At 49.2% G+C, this 10,258-nt stretch overlaps 1 protein-coding gene across 5 annotated transcripts in view; it reads right to left on the reverse strand.

Annotated features, from left to right (window-relative positions):
- Positions 1 to 10,258, reverse strand: part of PMP22 (peripheral myelin protein 22) — a 29,764-nt gene that overhangs the window by 10,246 nt on the left and 9,260 nt on the right. The gene's annotated exons all lie outside the window — the stretch shown is intronic.

Below are 10,258 nucleotides of genomic sequence, written 5' to 3' on the forward strand. Positions count from 1 at the left end.
ACCCCCACCCCCGCCCCGGGCAGCAGCCGCATCCCTCCTGTGAGCAGAAGTCAGACTATTCACCTTCCCACTCTCAAAAGTCATTCTTTATTCCCTGCTTTCTTTTGGAGGGAAAAAAAAGGTATTAATACGTGTTTAATTGTAGACGTTTTAAGAAAAGGCTCTGAGACACTACCTAGTCCCACCGCAAGGAGTTAAAACTCCAGTTAAAATACATTGCATTCCCTTCCAGTCTTTTAGCCAAATGTGTCACTTACACAGATGTGCGTGTGTTCAAGGGGCTCTGAGACCCGCCCTCTGCCTCCTCTCTCCCTGCCCTCGGGGGTTCGAAGGGCTTCTTGGAGCCCCTGGATTCTGAGAATAGTTCCAAACCACTGTTCAAAATATCAGCACCCGCCCCCACAAGGAGACAGAGAGACCGTGGGGGTGGCTGGGAAGAAGAAAATGCTATTGGAGCCAAGACTAATTCAGTAGAAAGTCGCAAGAAAATGCTGATGGGAAGAGCATGCTTTATTTAGCTATGAACGCCTGCTCTCCGTCAGCCACGCTGGGTCTTTTGGCTGATCTCAGAGCAGTGGGTGCTCAGTCCGACCATCAGATAGCACCACGGATGACCCTTCCTCGTCTTTGCTGAACCCCCAGCCTTAGATCAAATCTCCAGGCATCCATCTGAAATTCAGGCAAGGAAGGGAACTCTGTAGTTCACCATCTACTGCAAACGAAGGTCATTTCAGGAAGGAGCGGACAAGAGGCAAGAACCTGGGTTTAACACCAGAGAGGGGAACTTGCAGTGTGCCCCCAGGAGACCTCCAGAGGCCCTGCCAACCTGTCGCCTGCATCCTTCCTTCCAAGCACCTGAGAATCACTGGGGCGGGCACTGCTCTAAACAAGAAAGATCAGTTAGAGACCCAGGTTTGAGCCTCTCCACTCAGTAATGGATTAATGGGCATTGGCTTAGAAAAACACACACCAGTGCTTAACACAGTAGAAAAAGCTGTGAAATCTGGATGGTTTATCATCAATAACTCGCGAAGATGTTCCCTTTTATTTTTTTCTTTTTGGCCACACCATGCAGCATGCGGGATCTTAGCTCCCCATTCAGGGATCGAACCCAGGCCCCTGCAGTGGAAGCACAGAGTCTTAACCACTGGGCTGCCAGGGAAGTCCAATAACTCACAAAGGTGAACCTGGATTGAGCTGTGAGTAGCCCAAGGCAGAATTTTAAGGGTACCGGTTAGGGTAACTGTGACTAGAGTTTCACAGACACAGACATTTTTCCAGACTGAGACTGGAAGCATTTTGGAGTTGGAAGAAGCCTGAGGGATCAACTAACCCACCCCTTTGTACTGACCGAGATTTCCAGAGATGTTTGGATGAGCCCCATTGGCACAGCCAAAGCTGGGAGGCCCTTGATTCTAGTCTAGTGTTCCTTCCCCCGTGACGGACTATATGCTTCTTTTATCTTTGCAATTTCTTTGTCAATGAAGGTTAGAAAAGGATGTCTAATGCGTTGTGAGCCATCCCAGCTTCCCTTTTATATCTCTAATTGAACCACTATGCCCAGCGTAGCACTTCTGCTGGAGGAGTGGTCTGCAACAAAGCCAATGCTGCCATAATATCATTTTTTTGTAATAAAGCAATTATCCAGCACTCTGGTAGGTGAAGCTGGAAACAAAGAAATCTGAGCCCCAAATCTAGAACTAAAACAGTGATTCTATTTTGCTGCGGAGTGGCCTTCAAGGCACACCCTCAGAAGGGGCACAGCTGGTGCAGGTGACATCCTAGATTTCTTCCTCTGATTCTGAGATCTTTTCCTAAGTCTTTACCTATCATTAACAACAGGAACTTCTGCCAGACCTCATGTGTAGAGAAAACTCAAAATCATACATGTTGAGTCTACATCAATAGGAGAAGTCCCTTAGATTTAATAACGTAATGAAATTCTTCTCGAAACTCTTTCACCAGGAATTTGAATTTTAGTGCCAACCTCATTACAATTGAGTTAGCTTTCCGTAAGTTGTTCCTCAAATCAGATCACGATCAGGAAATCAAGGAAGTTTTTATTCAATGGGTCTTGGCTGAACACCTACTGTTTTGAGCCAAGCTCTCTGGTTTGTTCTGGGGATACAACGTTGAAGAAAGTTTTCAACCTTAAGCACAATAAGTAACACACATACACGATGAGAGTAAGTCCAACTATATCAATCACAGCACGTGTGAATGGGTTCAGGTCACTCATTATAAGACGTGGAATCCCATCTTGAATTACGTCATTTGTATCTGTAGTCTGATACAAGAGATATACCTGAAATCAGCAACAGTTGAAAATCAAAAGATTTTTAAAAGAGACACCAGGCAAATATTAACAAAAACGTACAGTAATAATAGCATCAGGCAGACGGTATTCAAATTGAAAAAGATGAAAATGGCCAAAGAGGGATATTTCATAGTGAGGAAAGATGCAGTTTACCGTGAAGAAATAAAAGTCAGAAATTTCTAGGCATATAATAGCATGGCCTGGAAGAAACATAAAGCAAAAAATAACTGAAATATGAGAAGAAACTGATAAAGCTAACAATCATAGTGGAAGATTTAAGCATAGCTCTCTCAGAATAGGTAAATCAAGTAGATCAAACTACGGTGAGATATAGATTATTTGTATGACAGCGTTAACCAATTCAGTTTAATAGCTATGTAGAAAATGTATGTCCCTTTAACAAAGGCTACAAATTATTTTCAAACACACATGGGACAGTCTTGCAAACTATGCAGCAAGGCAACAACCAAAAAATCTCAATAAATCTCAAAAAAAAGCAGACATGATGTAAACACAACTAAAGGCAAACAGAAAGTAGAAATTCAAAACAAACCAGCCAAAATAAATTGGGACATTTTAAAATAGTATTCCAGATAATCCCTTGGATAAAGAAATCAAGATGAGAGGTAAAGATTTCTTCAGCAAGGAATGATATTGACAGTACGTGTGTTAAACCTACAGGCTGTGGTCCCAGCCGTGCTCAGGCCATGCACTCCATTAGAACAGGCCTGGGTATCCCCGGCTTAACTGGCTACTTGCCTATTTTTGCCCCCGAATCCCTCTCCTGTAACAAGTGGGATTAACTATCTCAGAGGATTGTTGTAACGATCAAATAAAAGTGTTGATATAAAAGCTCTGTACAATACAAATAACCCCATGAAAAGGCTGAGCTGAGGGGCAGGGTAAATGAGCACCTACAGACTGTTCCAGGATGGTACCTGGGGCATCTCCGTCTGGGCTGCACCAAGTAAATGTATAACGGGGACAACCCTGTCCACATAAGCCATATCATTATGAGGTGCCAACAGGAACACCAAAAAGTATTTTAATACAACTCTGCTATCATTTCATACGGAATCTTCAGCACAGAGGTTGGCAAATTATCGGTGAGGAGTCAGATTGTAAATAGTTTAGGCTTCGCAGGCCATATGGTCTCCGTGGCAACTACTCAAGTTTGCCACCTTAGCGGAAAATCAGCCTTAGTCGATATGTAAATGAGTGGGTGTGGCCTGTTCACCTAATAAAATCTTATTTACAGAATCAGGCCTTGGACCCGACTGGACCTGCAGGCTATCGTTTGCCAACCTCTGCTACAGACAAGCACATCCGATGTACAGAAAACAATTGTTAAGAGTGGAGAGACCTGGACGGAAGGGAAAGCCCTGTCCACTGCAGTCCTGTTTCATACAGATCAGCCTTAATGTGAGACCACCGTGCCAAGTGGTGAGTCTGAACTTCTAACCAAGCCCCAAGGCAGTGATACTCTTTTCTCCCAAACCACAAGCTCAGGGTCGTTAGCAGAGCCCATGATCAGTGCCTGAGAACTATTCGTGGAATCCCCGAGGGCAGCGTTGTAACCTCCAACGTTGGTGCCAAGCACAGGAATCAAAAGCCTTTCGCAGACCTGCTGTTCTGATGCACATGCCAGGTAATAGGGCTGCTGACATCTCTCTGACGTGGGCCAGGCCGTGGCTGCCAGCACACCCACTCCCCCCCACCCCCACCGCCCACAGAAGGGAAAGCTGGAGATGCCCAATGACCAAAGGTCAGATTCCTGCCCCAGCGGCAGCTAAGCAGTGAAGGAAATACCTCTGCCCCCTCAGCTGTATTCTTAGCCCAGGGCCAACGGATCTGGTGAGCTAAGAGCTCAGAAGGGATGCAGCCCTCTTCAGTGCACCAGCCCCTCTGCATTCCTGTGCATCTTTCACTCCCAGCCTGGAGCCACGCCCCTGGCAGCCCCTCCCCACCTTGCAATCCACTCAGGCAGTTCATAAAAGCTCTCTGACTCCATAGAGAGAACAGGTTTTCCGGAAAGTGAACGGAAGGACAGTGGCAGTTGAGTCAGAGGATAAACTGGGGGAAGCCAAGCCAGGAGGAAAGAGGCCATGGGGGTGAGTCACCACTGCAGGAGTAAGTGCCACCCATTTGCATAATGCTGTGCTGCTTTCCAAAGCACGCGACCCACCAGGCCTCGATCCCCACCGATCCCCACCCTCAAACCTCGCTACCCTACCCACTGCCATCCCACAGACCGCCATTCTCCTTCCTCCTCGAGATGAATGTCATCCCAGAGACGGCTGACTCGCCCAGCGGCCTGCCTCCTATCCAGGTGGCCTTGGCTGTTAAGCTTCGCTCAGCGGTGGGAGCCTATACAGGGCCCCACGTGGTCCTCGCCCAGGGCTCCAGCTTCTTCCCATCCAGTCCAGCTGGGAGCCTGGAAATCGGGCCCAGGGCTCAGGCTAACTTTGCCCGTGACCCACGCAGGATGCTTGCCAGAGGGGAAAGCTACACAGGGGCTTTCAGCTCCCTCTGGCCAGGAGCTCACGCGGATAGAGGAAGACCACGGGGGAGGCTCTTTCAACTCACAATCACGAGGGCATTTCAACTCCAGCAGAACCTCTGGCTGATGACTAGTGAATAGAAGTTCAAGGCGCTCTGGCTGCACCTGACACCATCACTCAATTAACTGCCCTCCTAACCAAGAGGCTTCCTGATGGGCACAGGAGCTAGTTTTCCAGAGTCTAATTTATATGTGTGGTTTGATACCACAAGTCTTATTCTCACTAGTCTTTAGACTTGAACAGGGAATATAATACAGCCACTGAGGTTCTGAGGTTACTGAAAATATTCAGCTGTTTCAGGCTTCCTCTATTCCCTGGTTGGAAAACTCTAGTAACAGGAGGGTCAGGTTAGGCTGTGTTTCCCAAAGACTTGTTGCTGATTAAACAGAAAAACAGAGGGAGTGGCTTCCATGGTCAAGTATATTAACCTCCCTCCTCGGACACTGCAATGTACAACGACGTACTCAAGGCTCTGAGAAGTCTTACCATTAAAAAAATAGCCTGGGTAACTTTTAAATGGCGTTTTCCAAATTGACTAATTGGAGAAACTTTTTTGTTGGTGTTGTTAAGGACAGGCCACCTGGACATGCGGGGTTTGGCCACAGACAATGACAGTGGAAAGGAGAAAGGCATTTTCTGCCCTATCACAAGCTGTGCTGATGGAAATGTACAGGGAAGGAGGGTATGCCTGGGGGGGAGGGGGCTCACGATCTTTGGCTTTAAAAGGCATCCTCCATATAAAAATAATCAGAGGTCCCCTGTCCTTTTTAATCCTAAAATATAAAAAGGAAGCCAAGCATCATGGAAATTAAGAGCCCCCAGCCCACCAGTCCTAGTAAAGCACCCACTCTTCTTTCCTCCTCACGCCTACTAAACTTCCAAGGCCTGGCTCAAAGGTTCCCCTCCCCGCACCCGCTGTCACAATTATATCCTGAACAGGAAGAGGCTCCAGGACACATGGGATGCGATGGGTGCCTACTCACGGTCCCACCTCCACGCTCACCCTATCAGGCCACCAGGGCACCTGTCCCAGGTAACCAGCTCGTAAGAGGCAGACCCAGTGCAGAAAAGCAGGGACTCCAGGTACCCATCCACTGGGGTGCTGAGGAGTTGAAAAGCATGTTTGAAATCTAACAAATTAAAGGATCCTGCTGCCCTTCGTTAGGTTTGGCATCCACAGAACATAGGGAGGAAGGAGGAAGAATGGGACGGCAAAGGGAGAGAGTTCCCCCTTCTCTGCTCATCCACCTGCCAAGCCAAACCACGAGCCATCTGCAGAGAAGCAGCAAGAGGCCGATGCTTGCCATCCAGAGGCAACACGTTAGCCAGCTGGGACAGCCAAGGACTGTCACCAGCACCAGAAAAGCCACTGCAAGAAGAAGGCATCACAGAGAAAGGAAGACCCTGGGGAGATAAAACCGCAGCCTCCAAATATTTGAAGTCAGTCTGGGGACACGATGGGCGCTTAAACTCCTTGAGGACAAGCTTGCAACCTATAAAACCCAGGTCCAGCCCCCCAGGCATGAATGAAGACATCCAGAAACGACTGGAAATTCAGAGGACAGTCGTGGCCTCAGCTATGTAATTTGTTAATGACGGCATCCCAGGGCATTTCCCCCGCATCACCGGCCCCTCCTCCCCAACCTCTCTGCCAGCTCCCTCCTGTGCCCATCAGCTGCCGGAGTGTCACAGGACTCACTCTGGACCCATCTGCTCCTCTGCCTCTCCTCTCATCAACTCCCTGGCACCAGGACGTCAAATACCCTCCGTAGACACGGATGACTCCAAATCTGAATTTCCAGCCCAGACCTCTGCCCTGAGCCACAGATTCCCAAATCCAAGTGCTTTGCTGACGTTCTGCATTCTCAGTGTTAACGGCCAGGATGAGCTTTCAAAACACAAATCAGGTCACGCCACTCTACTGCTCCAGACGCTTCAGTGTGGCTGGGCTGTCCTTCTCAGCATCATGGCCCGAGCCGTCGGCCCGTCCTCTCCTGCCTGCAGCACACTCAGACACGCCAGCCTGGCACTGGTGGACACACCAAACTCTTCCCGCCTCAGGGTCCTGGCCCTTCCATCACCTTCTGGAATTCTCTTCCTACAGTTCTTCACACAGCTGGTCTCTCTCATCTTTTAAGCCTCCATCCACGGGACTCTGGCAGGAAGAGGCCTGCCATGACCAGCTTTTTCCTCCCCAGTGGTGACTTGCTATTCCATCGCTCTCTCTGTCTCCCACAGAGCGCTGCCCGCTGCCCACAATGACTCTTTCATTGTCTATCTTCCGTCTCCCCTGCGTAACTGTGAGCTCCATCCGCCGGGGCAGGGACTGGTCTTTCTTGTTGAGCTCTGTCTGCCCAGCACCTAGGATGCGCTCCATATATTTGAAGAATGGATGAATGGACCACGCTGGCAGCTCTTTGAAAATGAAAGAGGTTCTCTTGAAAGGTAGTGAGTTCCCCATCACTGGTAGGATGTGCACATGGTGGGCACATTGCAGAGAGTCCGAAGCTACTGGGATGGGAAGGGGGATGAATCTGATGACCTCCCAGGTCCCCGCCAAGGTCAGAGTCTACGTGTGTGCTGACGACCACATACTCAGAAGCCTTCGTGCCAGAATTCCTCTTCTCAGGCACCAAAGACCAAATCCACACCCTCAGGCCACCCCACGGCCAATCCCTGCTCCTGAACTACAAGACTACAAGGGATGCTTTCTTGACTCTGGTAAAACCCTGGGAATGCAATTTAAATTTTTTTTTTTTTTTTTTGCACCACGCGGGCCTCTCACTATTGTGGCCTCTCCCGCTGCGGAGCACAGGCTCCGGACGTGCAGGCCCAGAGGCCATGGCTCACGGGCCCAGCCGCTCCGCGGCACGTGGGATCCTCCCGGACCAGGGCACGAACCCGCGTCCCCTGCATCGGCAGGTGGACTCTCAACCACTGCGCCACCAGGGAAGCCCAATTTAAATTTTTTAAAAAGCAAAGCCTGAGCTTCAAGGGCCATATGGTATAGACACAGGTCGGAACAAGCCTTCTGGATTAACTCATGGATGCTGGCATCTGATGAGAGACTCCAAGGGTTGAAACATCATCATTATGACACCACGTCCCACTCCCTGCACCTCCCTCGCCTGCCAGGACCTCCTCATCCCACGAGGGCCTGTAAAATCAAGAGTCATTACTGGGTCAGAGCTTGCGGGTTGGCGCAGGGAGCCACAGAGATTTTAAATTGCAAAACATGAACCCATAAGTGCAGAGGGCCTCCTGTGTTTTCTAAATTCTGACCAAAGGCTGAGCCACAGATGAGGACATGGTATGATGTCCTTGCAGAAATGACAATGCCACCAAATGGATAAACGAGATAAATCTGGGATCACAGAAGACACAGACACAGGAGCCCACCGAGGCCTCAAGTCGGGGGCTCCTGAGACTGGCAAGACTTAATTTTTTTCTAATTTTCAATCCGAAGCATTGGTCTAATGCTGCCCACAACCTAACGGCCACGAGGTCGCTGCTGCTGGAAATAGATAGGTGCATTTCTACTTTGTAAGATTTCTGATGTATTCTGCCTTATAAACGCACAAGACTGTTACTCCATCTTGGAATAAAACAGCTGAGAAACGCATATAAGACAGAGCAGGTCTAAATGAAATCATAAAAATTAGAAACCCATCCATCTGCACCAAACTCCTTTCTGGGGTCTAGAAGGTTCTACAGGCTGGCCGGCTGCTCCGTCTCCTGTGCTCTCTGTTTCTCAACTCTGCCAGGCTCCTTCCCGCCCCAGAGATCTTGTCCCCGGGGGGTCCCGCTGTCTAGAACCTGCCCCAGATGTCCCTGTGGCTGACTCCTTCCTGGTCATCCTCAAGCAGTCATTTCTCCAAGAGGACACCCTTCCTCACCCAAGTCCCTCATTACACATCACCCTGCTTTATTCTCTTTGTCTTTCCTACCACTGCCCCTGACTATCCACGTTTATTGACTGTTCCGCCCAGTAAAACGGAAGCTCTTGTCCACTCTTGCAGCCTTGGTGTCTGCGGTGGAATCTTCTATGGGGCAGGTGTTCAGTGAATAGTCCTGCATGAAAGAACAGAGGGAGTGGGGAAAGGAGGGCAGGGGGAGTCCCGAGGTGGGAAGTTCAGGATCAAGGAAGTGAGAGAAGGCTGAAATTCCAAGATGAAGGGGAAGAGAGATGGGAGGTGAGGCTTAATGGGAAACAGGAACAGATCATTCAGGTATGGACCTTAGCAAAGATGCTCATCTGAAGACGCAGACCAGTAAAGGACCTCTGAGAGGTTTTAAACTGAGAGTAATACGATGAGGTTTGTCTTTTAAAACATCATCCTTGATTCAATATGCAAAACGAGTTACAAGGAAGGAAGAAAGGTCAGGAGTTAGGAGGCTGCAGCAACGGCCCTGACAGTAGCTGCAGGCATGGTGACGGGCGTGCAGATGAAGGGCAACCAGTGGGACCTAGGATGCTTCTGAGAAGGGAGAGAGGGAAACACATCCAGGCAGACCCTGAGCTTGAAGCTCACTGGATGGTGAAGCGGCATCCACTAAAACACTAGAGACCATCAAAGAGGGAGACTGGGTGGAGGGGGGTAAGGTCTGGCTGGTTTGGAGATGCCTCTGGACATCCCAGCCAAACTGTCAGGTAGGTAGCTGTATATGCTCATCTGGAGGTCAGAAGACAGGTCTGGACAGGAAGGAAACAAGGATTCAAGAGACATCATGAAACAGTAAGACTTGTTAATGACTTGGGAGGTGGAAAGAAAGAGAGGCAAGTCGAAGCAATATCCAGTTTCCAATATGGGTCACTGTCTTGCTGATGGCGCCCAGGACACAGCAGAGATGGGCTCTTTGGAGAATCCTAAAGTAATTGGGCTCTGCTCTGCAACTGCATAGGACAGAGCAGAGCTCTCGTAAAAGAGTATGATTGGTATGGAGGGGGTTAGTCAAAGCCCTGAAGGGAAGAGTCTCAAGCCAGGCTTACCGGGAGGTGCTTGCTATTAAATTTCTATGAATCGAAAAGCCATGCTTCCCATGAAGCCAAATGACTCCATTCTCAGCCTCCCTTGTCACTAGGTGTGGTTCTGTGATGAACTTCCAGGAAAAGATAACAGCAGAAGTGTGTGGTCTATCCGGGGACGTTTCATTAAAAGGGAGGGGGACACATTCTTCTCCTCCTTTCTCTACCCTTGCTCGAAGGGTAGAGAAATGGCCGGTGCTCTAGCAGCCTTTTGGTCCATGAGGATGAGGACCAAATCTGAGAGATGGCAAAGAAATAAGCTAGAAAGTGCCTGGGGCTCTGACAATTTCATGGAACAACCATACCTATCTCAGGCTGCCTGCTTCCACACTTCTTTCCCCCCCCCCCCCCCCC

Source organism: Lipotes vexillifer, unplaced genomic scaffold (assembly GCF_000442215.2).
Source record: "Lipotes vexillifer unplaced genomic scaffold, Lipotes_vexillifer_v1.1 scaffold982, whole genome shotgun sequence".
Taxonomy (NCBI): Eukaryota; Metazoa; Chordata; class Mammalia; order Artiodactyla; family Lipotidae; genus Lipotes; species Lipotes vexillifer.